Source organism: Chenopodium album, chromosome 22, assembly GCF_948465745.1.
Source record: "Chenopodium album chromosome 22, dcCheAlbu1.1, whole genome shotgun sequence".
Taxonomy (NCBI): Eukaryota; Viridiplantae; Streptophyta; class Magnoliopsida; order Caryophyllales; family Amaranthaceae; genus Chenopodium; species Chenopodium album.
Genome location: NC_137855.1, coordinates 18,236,319 through 18,260,007, shown reverse-complemented (window position 1 = coordinate 18,260,007; position 23,689 = coordinate 18,236,319).

The window sequence follows — 23,689 nt, the reverse complement described above, 5'->3', positions numbered from 1 at the left end:
AAGAAAGTCAAGATAATGAACATCAAAGAAGGAGACTTGGTGTTCAAGATCCAAGAGGCAAATTTAGGCCTAATTTGTCCGGACCATACATTGTCTAAACCATCCTATCTGGTGGTGCCATAAAAACTAACTGATATGGATGGTAATGAATTCTCAAATATGACGAATCTTGACCAACTTAGTGATGGGTGCCATAAATGGCACCCATTTGATGAGTATTTAGGTTGTTTTTACCCTCTTTTTATAGCTTTTTTTCATATTAAATGCTTAGTTTTTTTTTATTTTTCTCTTTATTTTACCTTTTCTCTCTTATTTTGTGTTTTTATGCATTTCTATGGTTTTTCTAGTCTTTTGTCCTTCGTTTGCTCTCTTTTCATAGTTGTAGGTATTGTACGAGGTTTGGGTCTTGATGTTGATGGTTTTCTAATGTGGAAGATGCATTTAGAGCAAGCTTATAGCATTGGGAAAGCTCAAGGTGCAAGGAAGTGGATTCTCCAAGTTCTAGCTCTTTTGCTCTCAAGCCGTGTCAAACCCACTGTCAAGCTCTTTTGGATCTGCCATCCTTAGCGAATGCACAAAGCCTCGAGAAAAACTGAAGAAACCCAAAAGAGCGCGGGTGCGCGCCCCTGCTGCGCGGCCGCTCCTCTTCGGGTTTTCGGCTTCACTCGTCTTCGTTTCGAGCCTCTTATAAGTACCTTTTTGAACCCAATTTTTGTAATCAAGTTTAATTCATATTTTTTATTCTAGTTTTAGCTTAGTTAAGAGTTTCTCTCTCTAGTTTAGGGTTAGTTTAGGAGTAGATTTAGAGAGAAAAAGTGAGGAATTTCAGTGGTGATTGAGAGATTGAAGACGCAAGGGTTACAATTGTGTTGAAGATCTTCTCTATTATCAATAACCATTTCTAACTCTATGTCATTTTATTGCTTTGTTTAATATTCATGTTTGTTTGTTTTGATTTGATGTTTGATTCATTATTAGTGCAGTTGTTCTTGATATATGGTTGATTCTTGATTTCCTTAGTTGTTTGTTGATTAGATGATGATGTTAGAGTAGTTTTTTGGCTAGGGATTGGGTGAAACTTGTATGATTGATTGATTGTGCTTAATTGTTGAGATTAAAGTTATTATTGGGAATTGTGCATGTGTGTAATTTGATTAGGCCTTGACAATTATGCTAGATTAATCTTACCGCGTTCTCCCTACTAGTCTTAAATCTTCCTCTAGTGAGCATCTCAATAGTTCCTCGAAGGTACCGAAAAAGAAGATATTTTAGGCTACTTAACGTCTTGACTATACATTCCCTCTCCATAGGCTATAACTCATATTTCCCTCCACTGATATGTGACTCAACCTCTCAGTCAAAAGGACTTTCAAAGGCTGTAATGTAAGGGCAAAAAGGGTGAGAGTAGGCTTAAAATTTAAAATTTGGTGGTATCCCTAATTATTGAAGCAAAGGGTAATCAATCCTCAACACCATAATCGAGTAATCACCAAAAAAAACACAAACTAACACCCCCAAGCCTATTCAAAGCTATACGCACAATCATAAATACAAAAACCGTAAACGCTTCTCCCGCAAGCTTAAATGAAGCATTGTCCTCAATAATTAAAAAGGAGAAAGATTCACATCAAAATATTTTTGTATTTTCTCATTTTTCACTTTTTTTTTCATTTCATAAAACATTGCCCTCGCCTCTTTTAACTATGGACGGCTTTTTCAACTTTGCACTTGTAATGTCCTTGCCTTTTTTTTTTTTTTGAACTTTGGACGACTATTCCATTTATTCACTTGCCATTATTCACAAAATATACACAACACAAGCTTGCTTACAAATATGAACCAATATCCAAACTCATATACCACAATCTCCAATGAAATGATCATTTGCTTCACAAAAACCAAGAATGGGAACAAAAATGAAACAAAAGTTTCAAAATTCTAAAGATGTGGCTTGAAGATAACGAAAAAGGCTCAAATGGTTAGCAAGTAGGTTCGGTCTCATGAAAACTATCCTACAAAATAAAAATTACCACCCCGAAAAAATGCCTTTGTCCTCCCTAGATGGTTCGGTCTCGGTCTTGAGAAATATGAGTCAAGATTCTAGATTTGGTCCGCAATAGTCAAGGATCCATGGCGCTCATGCATGTAAGTGTAGAAGGCTTGAAAAAGTATAAACCTCACATGGATGTTGCAAAAAGTCACTATTGGTGTCAAAGCGACTATAGGAAGCAACTACCAAACATGCCACAAACAAGTAGAATCGGGTTTCATGATCCCCTTAGCTCTTAGACACGCTACCTTAGCATACACCATCCTAGAATCAACCAACCATGCATACCATTACTACCTAGGAAGATGTTCATTCAAAAGCAAAAGTCCGTTGGTATATAGTCCAATTCACAAGAAAGACAACAAAAAGAAAAATAAAGCCTCAAAAACTGTGTACAAACCAAAAATAAAAAGAAAAAAAAGAAAAGAAAAGTAAAGAAAGATAAAGAAAAGGGGAAAACAAAGATAAAGGAAGAGTAGAAAATAAAGAAAGGAACAAAGATGCAAGTATAACCCGTAATTTTCAATCGTCATATAAGTGATCAAATGGTAACATCGCCAATGATCCCAAAAACTCTAGGTGTTACAAGCATACATCCTCGAACCGTTCAACTTCTCCTAAAACTAATCCTAATCTATTCATCCAAGTAAAGATAAGAAATAAAAGAAATAAAATAAGGAGGATTTCTCCAGGCTTCCAAGCAATGCTAATAAAAATAAGGCAAAAGATCAACCACCTTCATGAAGTTCCAAGAATCAATAGCATCATCATCATAGCCAAGTGAGAAGAAAAATAGAAAATAGAGCTATAAACAAAGAAAATGGTTAGTAACTTCAAAACAAAATAAAAGAAAGCAAAACTAAAATGAAAAGAAACTAATAAGCAAAAATCAAACAAAGCTACCAAAATTGAAGAAAAAGTAAACTACCAAAAAGTCAGCTACAAAGAAAAGAAAGGCTAAAGGAACTAAACACTAAACTAGCAACTAATCACTAAACTATAAGATTTTAATTCAAAGGGGTTTGGATTCAAGGGCTTTGGATACTATGGCTTTGGAATCATGGGAGCAAACAACATGCTCCATCATCATCATGGAATCATCACCACAACAACATAATCAAGAGAGAAAGAATAAGCATGGAAAGCTTATAGGAATAACAAACAAACACCATAAAAAATAGAGCAATGCATGCAACTATCATACATCAAGGCAAAAAGGAAACAAGGAAAACTTATCAACAATATTGGCCACCGAGACAAACCCCTAAGAAAATAAAGTTCCCCGGAGCTAAACATGAATACATCTCAACATCCCATCAATACAAAGAAAGCAACACATAAAATAAGGGATGGAGGTAAATGGCACAAAATGAGGGAACTAGCTATCACTCGGCCTGGCACTATCATGGTCATCCCCGTCATAGGAGAACCCGGATGGGGGACCATAAGGATCCCATCCCCCGGTGTAAGCGGGTGGCTAACCGTAATGCCCCTTGAAGTTGTCTTGTTTCCAAGGGGCATGGGGTGTATATTGCTCGGGCAAAGCGAGTGGTAGCGGATGATCGGGGTGGACATAGGGGTAGTTAGGATCACCCTTATAATTGCTCCCACCGGGAACACGGTAATCGTAGTTACCGTGCTCATCGGGGAATGAGGGAGTCACGATGATGGACCCCGGGGGTCCTTGCCAATATGGCTACGTAGGTACCCCATCACCCCCTCTAGATGGTATAGGACCATGTTGGGGTAGAAAGTATGGGTAGTTAATCGGGGGAGTGATTTCTCCCTGGTTAACACCCGCATCATAAAGGTGTTGTTGTTGGAGAAACATACCTTGTTGCATCTCTGAAATGACTCTCATTTGGGAGTAGATAGCCTCAAAGTCTTGATTATACACCCCTTCCAATCTAATTTGCATCCCCTTCCTAGGTGCACTTAGTGCATCCAAATCGGAGTTAGCAAATTAGTGTTGTTGTTCTTGATGTTGTTGGTGCGGTTGTTGTTGTTGTTGTCGTTGTCGTTGTTGTTGTTGTGGTTGTGGTTGTTCTTCTTCTTCATCTTCTTCTTCTACTCCTCCTCCTATCTCTTCATCATCATCATAGGGGAGGCGATGGCTCAAGGAAACATGCCATACATTAGGCATATCCTCTTAGTGGATAGAAGTCAAGGAGGGGTTAGGGAGATAGCATCAATGTTTGTTCTCCCTAAGCCAATCGAACACCTCATTATCATCATTCTTCGCCAAAAATTGCACTTGTTTCAATTGTGCAATGTTGAGGTAGAGAGTGCTCGAACTACCCACCAGAGTACAAGAAGACAAGTAGTGGTCAAGATGAAGGTTGGTCGCGAGCCTCGAGACCATACTACCACAAGGGATCTCTCCGGACTCCCTTCCTTGCAACCCCTTGCAATATCTCACAAACATGAACCCTAAGTTCAAATGAACTCGGTATTCCCCCCTAGTAGCCAACCATAGTATCTGGAGCTCCAAATGACTCATTTTACTCAATTCTTGCTTTGCGATTACCGAATATCCCAAAAGCCGATGAAGTACTCTCAAACACGGTTGGAATACCTTGCTAATGGCGGCATAATTGGTGATGAAATCACCTTCCCCCGATATATCACCCCACCAAGAGTGTTGGTCATATTTGTTGTTGAACAAGAACTCGGGGTCCAAGATATCCGCCTACGGATCAAAATCAAGTGCCGCATTGAACTCGGCAAGAGAAAGATCATGATGAATGTTGAAGAGTTGAAAATGGACCCGGTAGTTACCACCCTCTACCGCCTCACATGAAACCATAGCCAAAAGTTCCAAAGTTGGCTCCAAGTAAGTACGGTAGCAACGGTTCACAAATGTGCTCATGCAAAGATTGATAAACAATTCCCTTAAATCCTCATCAAAACCCAATTTGATCATGTCTTGTTGAAAGTAATGTCGGGAGGGTTTAAGGGATTGGTTCTTGTTGAGCTTTGCATATCGAGCTTTCTGGATCACGTCATTGATTTTTATTTTGGGTCAAGGAGTGGGTTGACGTGGTTGGGAAGTAAAGGGGTTGTAAGAAGGTTCTTCAATTGTGATGTTAGTTTTTCGTTTCTTAGAGGAGAAAGCACGAGCAAGTTTTGACATTGTATTTACTCAAGTGTATCAACTCAAAATCCAATCAATCAATACCAAAATATCACCACAAAATCACCTCTTAACACTTCCAATCACCAATAACACAACTCCTTAACCAAAATCACCAATCACACATTCAACACCTTACTACCAAAAATCAAAATTCTCAACTTCTCGCATTCACCACCAATTCAACCAAATTTACTTCACAACCATACAACAACACAATGTGAGCAAAATTCACCACTTGGTTCAACCAACAAATTCCAATCACAACCAATACTACCAAAAATTAACTTCCATAATTCACAACAATTTTGCATAATTTAGCTACAAAACATCCAACAACATAATGTGAGGCAATATCAATCAACAATCAACACAGATAATCAACCAAAAATCACATTCAATCAACAAAATCATCAAAACACATACTACTACTATTCTGGTAGGAAGAAGCCCTCCTAGCTTAAGCTTCTTGAAAACCGAATAAGACATGATACTAACGCTAGCACTAAGTTCACACAATGTATTGCCTTTGATTTTGCAAGGAATGGAGAAATTGCCCGGGTCTTCAATCTTTTTGGGTAAATCTTTGTGAATCAAAGCACTACAACACTCCCCAACCTCTACCGAATCTATCTCATTGCACTCTCTCTTGCCACTCAAGATATCTTTAAGAAATTGGAAAAATACACTTTTATAATCCCAACTATGGGCGATTTACTTCTAACAATCCCAACTACAGTTTATTTTTTAACAATCCCAACTATAGGGTCAGTTTTCCTCCAACAGTCCCAACCGGTCAACGATGAGTCAATAACCTGTCATAACAGGTGACCATGACACGTGTCAACACGTTATTGGTCCAAAATATTGAAAAACAAATAAACCCATAAAAAAATAAAAAAAATTCAGCTACCCTCTCCTCACCCCCTACTAGTCACCTGCTCCACCGTTCACCACCTTTGCAGTCCACCGCCTACCTCCTCCCTGCTCACCACACACACTTCTCGCCACCAAACAGCACCAGCGTTCCTCCTCCCTCACGCCACCAATTCACACCACCAAGCACCAGCCATCTCCACCTCTCGCCACCAGTTCGCACAACTCCAGACATCATTTCTCACAACTCTAACCACCAATTCGTGCAACATCAGCCACCGATTCGTGCAACCAGCCACCTCTACCTCTCACCATGAATTCACGCACTACAACCACGAATTCTCACAACTTTCGCCACGAATTCCCGCAACCTCGCCATACGAATTCCCGCAACTAGCCATCTCTAATCCACCGACTTCTCATCACAGCAACAACAGAGCAACGACAGCTGCAACTCAGCTTGCAACTCCAGCCGCAAGCCACCATCTTGCCCTGTTATAGCTACTCTTCTCATCACCTCGCAAAAATCTTCAATTAGACCCCAATTTCGATCTAATCTCTTCACGGGCTCAATGAGGTTAAGGGGATTTTCAAGGTGGTTTTGGGGGTCGAGGAGGGCTGGCTGGGTGGTTATGGAGGTCGGAGATAGGTAGTAGAGGTCGGCCGCTGATTTCAGTGGTGAAGAAGTGTTGGCCGGCTAATTTCCGGCGAGGTTAGGGGATGGGGTTAGGGTTCCGGCGAGGTTAGGGGGTGGGGAAATTAAGGGTGGCCGAAACTTTGGTTAATTTATTTTTTTTATTTTTTTTATTTTTAGTTATTTTGTTTTAAATGTTTTTTTAAATTTTAATTTCTGACCATTCACGTGTTGACATGTGGCGATTAAAAAAAAGTTAAAAAAAAACTTGTTTAGCAGGTCACCGGTAATTGGGACTGTTGGAGGAAAACTGACCCCATAGTTGGGATTGTTAAAAAATAAATTGTAGTTGGGATTGTTAGAAGTAAATCATCCATAGTTGGGATTATTAAAGTGTATTTTTCCTAAGAAATTTGGAGTATCTAGGAATTTGGGTCATGGCTTCGGTGAGAGGGATTGAAAGATGAACCTCCTTCAACATATCAAGGAACCTTCCAAATTGTTCATCAATTTTGCTCCTCATAAACTTTAGGGGGTATGGAAGGTCGGGTTTTCTCACTTCCTCTTCCACTTTCTCAACACTCTTCTTTTTCTCTTGAACTTCCTCTTTGCTCACACTCTTTGACACATTATTCTCTTTTTCCTCACTTGAGTCACTCCTCTTCTCATCCTCCTCACTCATCCTAGAAACTCTCTCTTCAAGCACTCCCCCACTCTTTGTGGTAATAGAATAGACGGGTTTCTTAGGATCAACTCCTTGAGAAGGTAATGAAGAAGGGCTAGCATAATTTTTCAAGGTGTTATCTAGTTGAGTGATTTGGGTCTCAAGCACTTTGTTGTGTGTCATCATCTCATTGAACCTCTTATCACTCACCGCCATGTAAGTGTTCAAAATTTTTGTTTGGTTCTCAATTATCTCTTCCAATTTAGTTCTAGATGTTGAGGGTTGAGCATAGGAATTTTCACCATTGCCTTGAGGTCTTAGAGCATATCCGGGTGGGGGTCCCCTTTGATTGTTATGAAAATTGCCCCTATTTTTGGTTGCTCCAATTACCTCGGCCTTGATTGTTGCCATAATTTTAGTATTGGCCCCCAAAGCCTTGAGATTGGCCTTGATTTCCATACCCTTGGCCTTGGTTTTGATTACTATAACCTTGGTTATTATAGTTACCTCAGAAACCTTGATTTCCTTGGTTATTATAACTACCATTGCTGTAGTTATCAAAACTCCCTTGTTGGTGAGAACTTTTATTCCCAAAATTCCTTGGACCTTCAAATATTTGTCCATTGTTGTTGTTAGAGACAAAATTCACATGTTCACAATCATTATTCTCAACATCATCACAATTCTCAAATGCATGTGAACAACTAGAAGCATCATGGTCATATGACCCACAAACACCACAAAATACACATCCATTTGGCATATTACTTGAAGTGGAAGGAGGACTAGAGTTAGAAGATGTACCTCTCCCCTTAATGTGGGAGGGAAGACTCGGTGCATTAGAAGAGGCACTCTTTAGCTTAGCCTTAATTGAAGTCATCTCCTTCCCCAAATTTGAGATTTGGGAGGACAAGTTGTTAATTGCATTGAGATGGTCAACCAAGTAGACCGTTGAGCCACTTTTGCTTGTAGAATCTCTCTTTCCCTCTTGCCAATCCATGTAGTGGCGAACTACATCTTCTATGATATCAACAACTTCTTCCTCAATCTTGTTCATTATCGGGTCTCCGGCTCTGGCATCAAGACATGACTTTGCTTAGGGACTCAATCCTCCATACAAGATTTGGATGATTTGATAGGTCGGGATTCCATGGTGTGGACATTCTCTTTGATACTCCTTGTATCTTTCCCAAGCCTTATTCAAACTCTCTTTAGGCTTTTCCTTGAAACATTTTATTAGAGTTCTTGCCTCGACGGTCTTTGTTTGAGGGTAAAAGCGAGAAAAAAACCTAAAGTGACCTCATCCCAAGTTCTCAAGGAATTAGGCTTCACTTCCTTATCTAGCCACTCCAAAGCTTGACCAATTCTTGAGCCTTATGAATTCTTGAGAAACCCTGTTGACCTTTATTGCATGTGTTGCAATATTTTTCAAACTCTTTGAGATGATTTAGTGGGCTTTCGTGCTTGGCACCACTGAATTTCCTTCTTTCAATCATAGTTATCATCGCCGACCTTATCTCAAAGTCATTAGCCGGTGGTTTTGGCGGAGCAATGCCACTCTCAAATCTATAGGCACCGGGAGTTCCCAACTCCTTCAAAGCAACCCTTAGAACTTCTCCCATGCTCCTTGTTCTTCTTCTTGAAATTCTTCTTCACTTGAAGAGCTAGAACTCAAGTAACATCTAGAAACTGTTATCCTTGCGATTGTTCTCTCAATCTCCGGATCAAAAGGTACTAAAGTCCTTCCTCTTGTCCTATGCATACAATCTTAAATAAAACAATTAGTAGCACGGCTACAAGTGTAGCCTAAAAGAGAAAAACTCTTTTTGTATTTGACAAATAAAATGAAATAGACTCAACGAAAATAGCAAACAACTACGCCATTCCCCAATAACGGCGCTAGTTTGATCGCAACAAGTGGATTGTAGGTCGTTGTAACTTAAATTCCTTCGATCGAACTAAATTTATACCCAAACCTACACCTAGTAATAGGCAAGTTCAAGGTAAAATGGTAGTGTAGGGTATCTAATTTAACTAATCAACAAGGTAAATCAATATATCAAGACAGTAGGGCTTTAGGATCCACATGTACTTGCAATGGACACACAAACTAATCGGGTTGGATCGGAGAATGATTGATTTGAGTAATGCGAGGGAAAATAGACAATGCAATCAAAAGAGCTTGATAAGCTATAATCTTAGAGGTCTAGCTAGCGCCAACTACGGAAGACTTTAACTAGGAACGTCACTAACCATGCTCAATCGACAAATATATGAGCTACAAATCAATGGTCCGTATCAATTTAGGCACACAATGCAATCTAGTATGACAATTAAAGTTAGCTACTCTTTAACTAATCACACACATGCACTAAATCAATCAACCAATTTAATCACAATGCTATCAATCAAAAACCCCCAACTAGCTGATCCATCAGTCATACATGCTTCACCACATCCCTAGCAAGTAAACTACTCACAATCCATGGAAGAAATCAAGATCAAACTAAGCCAATCAACAAATTCATCATCATCATTTCAATCAAACTAAATTCAATCGGCTAATCAATAAACTTTAACAATCAACAAAACAATTAAAATCAAAAGCTAAAGATTGCATTAAAGTAAAGGAAATCCTTATAAATTTGTTTCAAATCAAATGAAATGTGCTTAGAGTCATCAATATCAACCATTAGTTTCTCTCTCTAAAAATAAGTGTTTCTCTCTCTTAAATATGACTAATTACTTCTAAATACTTTTCTAATTCCCTCTCTAAAAACTAAAAGAAAAATCAATATATAGTAAAACTAACAAAGAGAATTGAAGTTAGTTAGATCGTCAAAAGAAGACTCGTACATGCACGGCCATCATCAAGTAGTTGTGCGGCCGCGCAAAAGAGGGTACGGAACATAGACCTCAAGGTGCGCGGCCGCGCAAGTGTCGAGCGTGCCCGTGCCTGGGAGCAGGGCAGATTCCTTCCTTTTCTCTTTGACGCTAATCGTACACTCTACTTGGTGTGCTTGATGAACACGGAATATGGAAGACCCAAAAGGCTTCTATGGTGGGTTTAACACCAAAATTGGTGCCCCACGACTTGAATGCACGGCCTAAGGAGACTTGGAACTTCCACATCTCCATACTTGGGCTTCAAATGAAAGACACTAAGCATCCCAATCATTGTAAAACCCGGGAAGGAACCTCGGGAATCCTAAGATAACGATCTTAACCTGAAAATGAAAGAAAATAAATAAATAAAAGGGAAAAAGGCAAAATAAACCAAGAAATACATGAAAATAGAAAATCAACTAAGGAAATGCAAACTAAAGAAATAAAGAGTAAAACTAAGGAAAAATGAATAAAAAAAGTTATAAAAGCAATCTAAAATCACCCTAAAAGAGAACAAATGAGTGCCATAAATGACACTCATCACTTTCCACTCTTTAGAGTCTAGCTTTGCGTCACCTCATAATCAAATTTGTGGTTCATTGAGAGAATTAGAGATGAATTCTAATTTAGAGCCAAATGAGATGAGATATTTGGAGATTATGAAAAGGATGGAAGAAAGAAATGAGGACGTTCTTAGAAGAAATGAGGAGTTGAGAAATGAATTGTCATCGATGTTGAATGTAAATGAAGTTTCTTCCACATTGGTAGATATGGAAGATGATGATGATGAATGTTTTGAGAGCTCCAAAGTGTGTGAGGAGAACGTTAGAGAGCCTACGAGTAAGGAAAAGGGTGTAGAGATGGATGTTCCTAAAGAGAGTTTGCATTTTGAACCTCCTTCTGAATTTGAATATCGTTTCATTGAGCCATTAGATGGAGTTGAAGAGAAACTAAAAATGTTTGCTTCTTTTAATTTTGAGGAAACGGTAATTTAATCTATGAAGGATGGGTCATTTCAATTTTTAAAGCGTGAAAAAGTTGTGGGGAAAGAGAGTGAGGATGAGGAGGATGAAGTAGTTTCCATGGGAGATTGGATGTTTGAGTGTGATGAGGACCAAGAGGTTTTGAGTGTTGAAAAACCAATTGATTATTCAATTAAGGATACATCTTCCTTGCTGAGGTCCTGTGTGTTGTTTTTGGATCTCAATAGAACACATGACTTATTTATAATTAACCCAACGACAAGGATCTTGATACAAATTCAACTAACTACAGAGTTTGCTCTTCAATACCTGCAGAAGTAGCATAATTTGTTTGTCTGATGACTTTAACCATTGGCCATCATTAGATGCTTACGAGTTCCTCAAAGGCCTATGGAACAGCTTCTGCTTAACTCCTATTTAATCTGACACTTTGTTTTATAGCATGAGGAAATGTCTATTACCTTAAAGTACAGAATTTTTAGGCTTTTGATACTGTGTTTGCTTTAGTATGATGAATGCATTTTCAGAAGGGCTAGAATTAATTGAAAGTAGTGAACTAGATCCTCATACTCTTCTTGATGTGCTGGTAAGATGGCTCATGTGACTTTTAATGTATCTTATTGGTTTGGATGGGAACTAAAATTACTTTTCCCTAGCACTTAGGAGCTATGGCAATTCCAATGTTCAAGATGAAATGACCTTCAATGCTTCAAAGTAAATACCCCCCTGCGTTTTCTTTAAAGCATCAACAGAAAGATATGAGATTGGCTCTTACCCTTGGAGACGAGAATGTTGTTTTAATGCAAGTAGAAGTTGCTGCAAATGAGGTGAAAATCTATTTGTTATATTGAATAATTGTCTTATGCATACACTAGTAATATTAAATTCTCCAAAAATGACCCGTTTTCATGTATTATTGCTCTCAAATTTTGCCTCCGGACAACATTTTTTCAAGCCTAAAAAGGTTGGGCATCAAGGTGCTTCTTGGGGTCCCCAAAAGATCCTTGAGGCCTATTTAGTACCCAAAACCATCTGATTCATTCCTTAGCTAATGACTTTCTACCTTTCGTAATCATGTATTGAATCGCCCACCTTGGTCATGTCTCATGTCTTGCTCATGTCATCTTCTCTTATTTCATGTGAGCTTTAAACTCTGCAGTATTTCTGAGATTCTCTGCACCTTTATTCTAAAGTAAAATTTTCAAACAGGATAGACTATTTGTCCTAGTAGTAAAATACGAAGTAAAAACTAAGCATATTTGTGGTCATCCTAGATTTAGATTATATTAGGGAATATGCAAATTCTGTTTGCCATCAGATTAATTAGATTTGTGTGAACGATGAACAGAAAGAGCATATTTCACATAAAGCATCTATGTTGGGCCCTTGTCACTAAGAAACCCAATACATTTAGGGCACCATTCCATGATCAAAAGATACACTAAATCAGGCAAAACGGCTTAATTGGAACAAACAAGGCAAGCAAGATCAGAATATCAATCATGAAGATACTTGCCAAGAATAAACCTACTGAACAAGGAAATAGAATAAATCAAGAAGATTTCCCACGCTTTAATTATATTCGATATCTTTGTAACCCTAATGGGTCCTAAATATAAATAACATAGTTAGACATCATAATACTCATGTACGCACACATATACATTAATACAAACTGATTATTTTTCTTATGCTCTCGAAATTGTGTCTTTGCTGAACAAGGAGGCTTGTCCTTACTCAGTATTGTATCTCTAAACTCATTCCTTTCTAGTTTAATTGTTTACTTATTGCTTTGTTATTTCTTTTGGTTATTGTATTCAGTACTTGTGGTTTGATTGTTATTACCCCTAAATCCTTAAGTGAATTCCTAGATGCCTTTACTAAGATTTGCCTAAACAATTTGGCGCCCAACGTGGGGCTGATAATCAATTAACCTACCAATCCGCCAAAAACCAAGACAATCACTATGACTAGACAACCATTACCTTTCACCATAGCCGAAATCAATGAAGGAATGAATGCATTCCGTCAAACCATAGACCAACAAAAAAGCCGGATCGAAACATTGTTGGCCCAAAAGGTTCAAACCGAAGCCAAGCTCACTAGCCTAACCAAACAAAATGAAGCCCTCCACAGCCAGATACAATGAGTTGCATCCAAAACCGTTAACACCAGAAAAATCACTTAAAGTATAGCCATGCAGCTTGATATGTCCGGAACCTTCCAAACCCCTAACGGGAAAAAAGGCTCTAACAGCAGGAGCAACCCCTAGACTTAGATTTTATGGATGCAGGAACTTTTAAGAAAAACAAACAAGAAGGAACTGAGGAAGGAAAGATAGAAAAGGTGGTCGAGGAGTACCTCAAAGCATTTTAGGCCATGATTGCCAAGATCCTTGGACTTCCAAAGCCCATGGAGGAAGAAGCAGCAGATGGCTACGTAGAGTCTCCTTTCTCTGAAGAGATCGCCATGCTGGAAGTGCCAAAGAGGTTCAGCACGCCCAATATGGCCATGTATTGTGGAACAACAAACCTAGATGAGCACGTATCCCTCTACAAGCAGAAGATGATGACTAGCTCAATCCCCAGAGATATTAGAGAAGCCATCATGTGCAAAGGCTTTTGAGCCACGTTATCAGGTCCAGCCCTAACTTGGTTCATTAATTTAGATAATGGGACAACTCGATCTTTTGCAGGAATGGTGAATCTCTTCAAGATTCATTTCGCTAGTAGCAGAAAAATCGAGAAGCAATCCTCATATCTGTATCGTGTCTTGCAAAGACATGGAGAATCCCTAAGGGATTATCTTAACAGGTTCAACAGGGAGAAGATCGGGATGCACAAGTACGATGCTCCTAAAACAATCAAAGCATTCAGAAAGGGGCTGTTGGATCATAGCGAGCTCTATAAGGTGTTAACCAAATATCCCTGCACAACCTTTGAAGATGTGCAAGCCAAGGCTATGGCGCAAGTCAGATTTGAAGAGGATGTTTATGCAAGAAAGACTCCTGAACCGGATCGTCAGCCAAGAAGGATCAACAACTTCTCCAGAAGGGATCATCGATTCAAACCATATCAGCGCTCCCGTTTAGATGAAGGATCAGTCAATGCTGTCGAGGGAGAATTTTTAGACTGTAAGGAAGATCCTAAACTTCCAGCCAAATTGCATGAATATTGTTTCAATGTTAACCCTGCAGGTGTAATCAGAAAAACAAAATCGGAGACACCGTGCAGTGGCCCATAAAAAGTGACAAGCCAGGAGAAAAGAAAGACCCATCAAGATGGTGCAATTTCCATTCAGATATTGGCCATACATTTGATGAATGCGACGCGCTCGGGAAGGAAGTTGCTTACCAGTTGAAGAAGGGCTATCTCAAAGAACTCCTATCAAACAGATCCAAAGCTCCAGGAAGAGAGAAAGAGTCCAAGCAAGGTAGCCCCCCACCTCCTCCTCCAATCGTCAAGACCATTTGCTTCATATCAGGAGAGTTAGAGGTGTGCGGCTTAACATATTCAGCAGCGAAGCGGCATGCAAAGGAAAACTATATGGATCAGCCCGACAAAAAGGCAAGGTCAAAAATGGACATCCCAATCATGTTCGAAGAAAGTGATGCAGTAGAAGGCCATCATGATGTCTAATGATTTAACTCCTAGTAGGAAATTGCATGATCAAGAGAATCCTTGTTGACAACGGAAGCTTCGCAAACATCATTATGCTTGATACCTTGAAACATATGAACATCGATGAGAAGAACATCATCAACAAGTTAACAATGCTAGTAGGATTCAGTGGAGAGACCAAGAAAAAAAGCGATTAAATTACATTGGCAACCTATGCAAAAGGGATTAACTTGCAAGTCAAGTTCCTAGTGATAGATACCTTATCATCGTATAATACGATTCTGGGCAGACCAAAATACACGAGATGAGGGCTATCCCTTCTACTTATCACCAAGTCATTAAGTTCCCTATTAGGTGGGGCATCCAAGAAATCAAAGGGGATCCTAAAGAAGCCAAAGAATGCTACAAAATTGCACTAAAGGCAACATCCACAGAGAAGAAATTCAGCATAGCAATCAGAGGGTCAGCTGGGCCAAGAGAAACTGATTATAGTAGAAGAGCAAGAAGCAATAGAGGTCCAATTGAACCCTAACCATCCGGATCAAAAAGTCGGGATAGGGTCAGAACTGAGTACATATCTTCGACAACAAATTTCAGAATTCTTGGAAGCAGAAAAGGAAGCGTTCACTTGGACTCATGAGGATATAAAGGGAATCTCTCCAGATGTAATCACTCATAAGCTGAACGTAGATCCAATGCATACACTAGTGAAGCAGAGAAGAAGAAAGTTCGCGCCAGAAAGGAACAAGATCATCAATGAAGAAATTCAAAACTTGTTGAAGATAGGAAAGATCAGAGAAGTAAAGTACCAAGAATGGCTCGCCAACGTAGTGGTGGTCAAAAAGAAGAACGAGAAATGGAGAATATGCATCGACTTCACAGACATCAACAAAGCTTGCCCAAAAGACCCCCTCCCGTTACCTCGCATTGATGCCATGGTAGACGCAATAGCAAGGCACGAACTACTCTCCTTTATGGACGCATACAGTGGGTACAATCAGATCCTCATGCATAATGACAACCAAGAAAAGACTGCTTTCATTACTAGTCAAGGAATCTATTGCTACAGGGTAATGCCTTTTGGATTGAAGAATGTAGGAGCGACATACCAAAGGTTGGTAAATAAAATGTTTGCAAAACAAATTGGGAACACAATGGAAGTCTACATAGATGATATGGTAGTCAAGTCCAAAAAGGCAGCTGATCACATCAAGGACCTCAGAGAAGCATTCGCCATCCTAAAGTACGGCATGAAGTTAAATCCTAGAAAGCGTACATTCGAAGTACAATCAGGAAAATTCTTAGGTTGCATGGTGACACAAAGAGGAATAGAAGCTAGCCCAGACTAAGTCAAAGCCATTATAGATCTAGAACGACCAAAGTCAAAGAAAGACGTACAGAGTTTAACAAGAAGGGTAGCAGCACTGAGTAGATTCATCTCCAAGTCTTCCGACAAGAACAAAGCTTTCTACGAAGTACTGAAGAAAAACAAAGAATTCAAATGGGAACAGGAGCATGAAAAAGCATTTCAGAAGTAGAAAGAGTATTTAGCCAACCCGTTGATACTTTCCAAACCAAGAGAAGGAGAACCACTCCAATTGTACCTTGTTGTATCTGAAGGCACGAACAATGCAGTCCTCACCAGACAAGAAGATAAGGAGCAATTTCCTATCTACTATGTAAGCAAAACCTTACCCAGTGGAAACAAGGTATGCGTCCTTAGAAAAAATCATCTTAGCTTTAGTCACTACTTCAATAAAATTACGCCCATACTTTGAAAGCCACTCTATACGGGTACGAACCAACTATCCCATCAAGGCCATCATGAGGAAGCAAAAAATGTCAGGGAGAATGGAAAAGTGGGCCCTACATCTCAGCAGGTACGATATACAGTACGAACCCAAAATCGCAATTTAGTCAAAAGCTCTGGCAGACTTCGTAGCAGACTGCAGCCCAGCTCTTGAAGAAAAGGCGCAAAAGGAAGTACTGGCCCTACAGGAACCAAAAGCTACATAGAAATGGACACTCCACACAAATGGTGCGGCAAACATACAAGGTGTAGGTCTAGGAGTAGTGCTTACATCGCCACAAGGAGATAAAATAGCACAGGCAGTAAGGTGCAACTTCAAAGCAACCAATAATGAAGCCGAATACGAAGCATTAATCATAGGACTGACTGTGGTAAGAGACATGAAGATACAACACATGGAGGTGATATCAAATTCTTTACTCATCGTGAATCAAATCAACGGGGAATACGCAGCAAAAGATGCCAAGATGATAGCTTACCTAGAGGTAACAAGGAAACTTATTAAGGATTTTAAGGAAATCAAGATAGACCAGGTACCTAGGAACTCGAACACTGAAACAGACGCCCTGGCAAACTTGGGGTCAAACATTAACCCTGATGAGTTTGGAGCTATCCCATTAGTACACGTACTCTCACGAGTTATAGAGAAAGAGTCAACTATGAACGTCTATGAAATACAAACAGATCCTATAGAGAAGGAAGAAAGTAGATGGACGAAACCTTTCAAGGACGATCTCCTAGACATGACAACACCAACAGGGAAGGTTGCAGCTCAAGCACTCGCCTTAAAAGCCCCAAAGTATTGCCTAATCAGCAACGTGCTCTTCACAAAGTCAACAACAGGTCTCTTCTTACGATGTTTAGAAAAAGGATAAGCGCAACAAGTTCTACAGTCTCTACACAGCGAAGAATGCGAAAAGCATTCAGGAGGGAGGAACCTAGCCAATAGGGCACTCAGAATGGGGTACTACTGGCCTAGCATGAGGAAGGACACTACAGAATTTTTCAAGAAATGTTTAGCATGTAAAAAACACGCAACTTTAACACATAATCCATCTGAAGAGCTGCACCCAACATTGATGCCTTGGCCATTCATGAAATGGGGAATGGACATAGTGAAGCTACCTCCATCATCAGGACAAATAGTATACTTCCTAGCAATGACGGATTACTTCTCAAAATGAATAGAAGCAGAAGCGTACAAGGACATCAAAGACAAACATGTTATTTCATTTCTCAAAAGGAACATCCTAAGCAGATTCGGAGTACCGGCAGAAATCATTACTGACAATGGGTCCCAGTTCATCAGCAACAAGACAACAAAGTTCTGCAAAGAATGGAACATCTCCGTCATTACATCTACACCAAGGTACCCACAAGCAAATGGACAAGCAGAATCAAGCAACAAAGTCCTAATCAACAACATGAAGAAGAGATTGGAAGGCACAAAAGGGAAATGGGCAGATGAGCTACCCAACATATTATGGGCAAACACAACAACTCCAAAAGGCGCTACAGGTCATACCCCTTTCTCACTAGTGTACGGATGTGAAGTAGTAATTCACTGCAAGATACGGGTTAATGACAGAAGAAATAAACCAAGCCAAACTGATACATAATCTAAATACTGTAGAAGAACTTATAGAGGATGCAAAAATGAGAATGGCAGCCTACCAACAAGAAGTAGCAAGGTCTTTCAACAAAAACATCAGAGCAAGAGTTTTCAAAATAGGAGATTGGGTCCTTAAAAAGGTATACGAAAACACCAGAGAAGTAAATGAAGGAAAGCTAGCCTAAACCAAATTAGCCTAAACCAAATTATTAATTATCTTATTAAACGTGATTTCAAGTACAAATTCCCTTTAAACATGCATAAAAGGCATGATCAAGCAATAACAATAATATATCAAGCAACATAATAATCATCACAATCATCATGATAAAATTAAAGCTTAATAATAATAGCAAGATCCTAGGCATGATACTAACAAGATTAATAACAAATCCTAGCATGTCACTAAGCATTAAAGATCAAAGCTTTAATCCTAACATGATACTAACGTGATATTATGATATTAGAAATAATAAGAGGCACCCTAAACATGATTCTAGAAAGCACAAAATAACATCCTAACATGATACTAGGAATTAATCAAATCTAAGCATGCTTTCTACATTGAAATAAGAAGGGAGTAAGCGAATTACTTACTTCGAAGCCTCGTACCTCTTTCTAGTAACAAAATACACGCGTTAGTAAACTTCAATGAAAATAATAAAATCAAAGAATTAAATTAAAGAATTGACAGTAAGAGTTAAAAAGTTTAGACTGGATTTGGGACCAAACCCTGAGAAATTGTCAACCTTTCACGTCTAGGGCGAAGGCAACTTCGAACTTGGCTAGGTGTGTCTAGAATTTGTGTTTGCGGTATTGTGTTTGTAAAAGCTAATTTAGAAAGAGAGAAAATCAAGGAATCCTTGATGAGAGTTGATGATTGAAAAAGGGGAGATATGGCCTCTATTTATAGGAAAAAAGAGGGTCGAAGAATAAAGAAAAGAATCCGAATTCGAATCGAAATAAAACTCGTAGACAGCAGTTTTTTCATATTTTGTTTTTATGATATCTTTTGATCCAGAAGTCCAAATAAGACATATAATATTTCGTTAAAAATCTCTTGAAATCTTCTTTCCAACCCAATTAGAATCAGATAAAAATCTTTTGTAGATAAAAAGATATGGCCGAAATAGTGGAAGGGTGTCAGTTTTTTGATAGAGTTTCGTATTTCTTTCATATATTTTTCGTTATAGCTCGGAATTAATATTATAATATATCATTGGAAAGATAATTTCAAGATCTATCCAACCATATAAAATTTGGAAAAAAAAATATGAGGCACGAAAATAATATCTGAATGTCTTTGAACATCTTTAAATCAAAATAAAATTAGGACTTTATTTAAAAAAGGAAAGTTTTTATTTAAATCAAATTCCTTGATCTTATCTTTTCAAAAAAGGATAATTAAGATCTTTTAGAATCTTATAGAAGATTCTAATCAATACTAATTAGTTTAGGAATAGGATAAAACCTTTCGACCCTCCTCATGATCATTGGGTCGTAGGGCCCAGTTTAGTATTTTGGCCATAACTTCCTCATTATTCATCGGAATTAGGCTTATAGTATATCGTTGGAAAGGTATTTGCAAGCCCCATCCAACTACACCATTATTGGACCCTTATCATGGACCATACTAAACTGGACTGGACGATTTCATAAAATAGAGTTGGTTTTTCAAAAACAGAAAGAAAGATTTTAATAAAAAACTAACCGCAACACTAGTCTTTTTCACACTTTCACTTCATTCGATTATGGTTCGACGCGAAAGGTATTCATCACTGGGTTTGGTTTTAGGGAGACACAAATGGGTGTCTACAGAAGCCCCACTTTGACTGAGTTTGGAGAAACTTATGTTTCGAAAACAAAAGTCAAAGTATCGATAGGGACGGAGAATGATTCAGAACGTTCTGCGATCCTAAATCATTCTTGTAACGCCGATACCTGCAAACTAGCGTTAGTTAAACAGATAAAGAGAGTTAAGAAAAGAGTATCTTGCACCGTCGAGCACACGTCTCTGGAGTAACCGTTTTTTTGTTGTTATATTTTGTCTTGAAGACCTTCCACAAGCTAGAGAATGCTATCCCGCTTGAAGACTGCTACGCTTGTAACTGCCTCTAATTTCTGCTGTTGATAATTTTCCGCAAGCTAGGGAACACTATCGAAGATTGCTTTGCTTGAAACGATCCTCTTCCGCTTTGTGACCATCTTCCGCATCTTAGGGAACACGATCGAAGATAACTCCGCTTCAAATCACCTTCAGTTGTTTATGATAATATTCTGAAGAAAATTATCAAAGACCAACGCTTGTCGATCTTTTAAAGTTCTCTTGAACTTTGCTTCCGCTATGCCAGTACGTCGGCGCTTTTGCTGCTTGTGAACCATTATGTCGGTGCTTTTGCTGTTTATTAACCATTATGTCGGTGCCTTTGTAATAAGCCAATGTTTAGGCGCTTTAAGCGAAGTGAGACGATCTTTTATCAGGTCGATCACTTGACTTAATCGTAATCGAGCTGATCATTACATCATGTCAAATTGCTTAGAGGGGCTAACTGGTGTACCAAGGAACCCAATCTGCTGCACGAGGTTCACATAATCATAATATGGAGTCCTATACTCTGTCGCCGCTCCAGCGCCAGCCGGAACTGCTTGTCGCCAAGCGACAGGCTTTGTCGCCACGCGACAAACTTGTCGTTTGGCGACAGGGTCGGGTTTTTAAAATACCCTCCCTTTCTTCTTCATTTTCCGCTGCTGCTGTTGTTGATGTTCACTCGTCTCTAAACAATGGAGCTTTCTTGAGGATAGTTCACTCGTCTCTGAACAATGGAGCTTTCTTGAGGGTTGTTCACTCTTCTCTGAACAATGGAGCTTTCTTGAGGATTGTTCACTCGTTTGTGAACAATGGAGCTTGATAGGATGCCCACGCGTCTCTGAGCAAAAGAGCTTGATGAGATGATATGTCTACGTGTCTCTGAACAAAGAGATTGATAGGATGCCCATGCGTCTCTGAGCAAAAGAGCTTTGATGATATGTCCACGCGTCTCTGAACAATGGAGCTTGATAGGATGCCCACGCGTGTCTGAGCAAAAGAGCTTGATGATATGTCCATGCGTCTCTGAACAAAAGAGCTTTAATGATATGTCCACGCGTCTCTGAACAAAGAGCATTGAATGCTTGAATGTTTGTTGAGGTTGTTCGGTTGGCTGCGAACAGGAGCTTTGATGAATGGTTGTAAACTGTAAAAATCAAAAGAATTGCCAAAAAACTTTGCCGGTGTTTTTCTTAGAGTTGGCCTAAGGCTTGATGTGTTTCTTAGGGTTGACCTAAGGCTTATTGACTGACTTAAGGTTGACTCAATGTGACTGACTGACTTGAGGTTGACCCAAGGTGAATTGACACGTGTGACTCGTGACTCATGTGACTCATGACTAGTGTGACTTAATGTGTTTTGACACATGTGTTAGACTCAACTCGATGTGATACGACACGACATGACTCAATGAACATGACTCGTGTGTGATGTGCGACTCGAAAATGCAAAAATTTTCCGTCATATTTGTGGAGGGTACCGACTTTCTCCCGAAAAAGAAAGACGCGAAAAAGAATCGAAGTGTTTGAGGGTGCATGTTGAATGATCTTAGTCAAGTGTATGCGTCGATGTTGTATCTCAAGGTGCAAGGATTAATCAATCCTAGACAATCTTAGTTGAAAGTATTTAGGTAACCTAAGCGCGGAAGCTAAGTACTTCATACTTTGTGATGCAATGATGATTTGATGAGTGATGAGTGAGCATGCTTTAACGTTGTGTTAAGATTTCATGACAAAGGGTTCCTAAAGGAAGTATCTTTTGGTCATGAATCTGTGCAATGTGTGAAAGTGACACTAAGTTAGGCTGCAAAGGCTAACGATGTGGAAAAGTATTATTTGATAAGAGTCAAATAATGGTGGCTCTTAGGCTAGGTAGGCTAATGATGTAGGGATCAAGCCCCCAAGTCTAGCTCTATGTAGATAGGGATGAACATTGGATATCCCTTGATATGATCATGATGAATGTGAATATGAATGCATTTTTATTACGGCCGCACCCCATTGTGAGGTTGCCTACGTATCCGTTAGGAATCAGGCCGAACGTAGCTCTAGCCGAACCTTGCACAAGTGTGTGTATACCTCAAAAATGTCTTTTTAAGGGTTGTACTGTGGTTAGGCTAAAGGTCAGAGAAGAAGAGGATAAAGGCTCAAGACCCTAGATAAGCCCCCAAGGTGTGCAACCTTGCTATTGAATCTTTGTATTTTCATGCTTGAGGTTTTCTCACTTTTGAGCTCTCTTTCTTTTCTTTTGTTTATTTTTTGCTCTCTTTTGCTTTTGCATTTTTTATTTGAAAATTTTCAATAAGTGTGGGCAATCCCGATCATGCGGTCTATCACTCACTTGGCATTCATGTTTCTCATGCACGGTACCGAGCACTCGATAAGAGACGCAATCCGAGACGTGTTTTTATCATAAATATATTCATATCAAAGACATTGGAACACTTGCCCTTTTTGTACACTTTTATTTATTTGTTTTATTTCGCTATTTTGCTCTTTTGAATCACTCAAGCTTTTGTTCTTTGAAAATTGCATAAGTTGCACACCATCCCTATCCCAAGGTTAGGTAGATGTGGGTTGAAAAATGAAAGGTCTGATATATGGTTAGACGAGGCCAAAAGTGGTTTATCAAAAAAAAAAAAAGTAATTACATATTTGAAGGGTGAGAGATGATATGATGGGCTACAAGAAGTGCCTCCAATCATTGGTATACCTTGTGCTTAGTTCGACTTTTTTTTGTTTTTTTGCAATGCAATGATCATATACAAGAAAATAAATGCTCATTTTATTAAAAGGGAAAAAAGAAAAAATCTATGGAATAAATTTAAGGAAGACAAAGGGTGCCTATGCTATACTTATTGGGGAAGGGTTTGAAAGAAGAAGAAGAAACCATGAAATCTTGGTGAGAAGCTTGCCTTGTATTTTGTCTCATCATTACTTTTTTTCTTGTCAATCACATGACTTAAACTCGATTTAACAGCATAGATGGGAAGAGATCATGAAAGAATGAAGGGAATGATATGTGTGGAGAAAGTATGTAATGAGTGAGAAGATGATGTGGATGGAGAGGTATGGAGGAAATTAGAAATAGAATGGACCCCCAACTCGAATGACGGAAAATTGACTAATGTATGAACCTAAAACATGGTCATGGTGACATATACAATGTGTGTACTAAGACTAGTGAGTGTAGGTGACATATTAAGACTTGTGTCATGACCATGTGGCTAGACTATGTGACTAGATTTAAGCAAAGACTAAGTAAAGATCTTCACGTATATGCATTAAACTGGACAAGCTGTGGTATTTTAGTCATAACTTTTAATCCGTGACTCT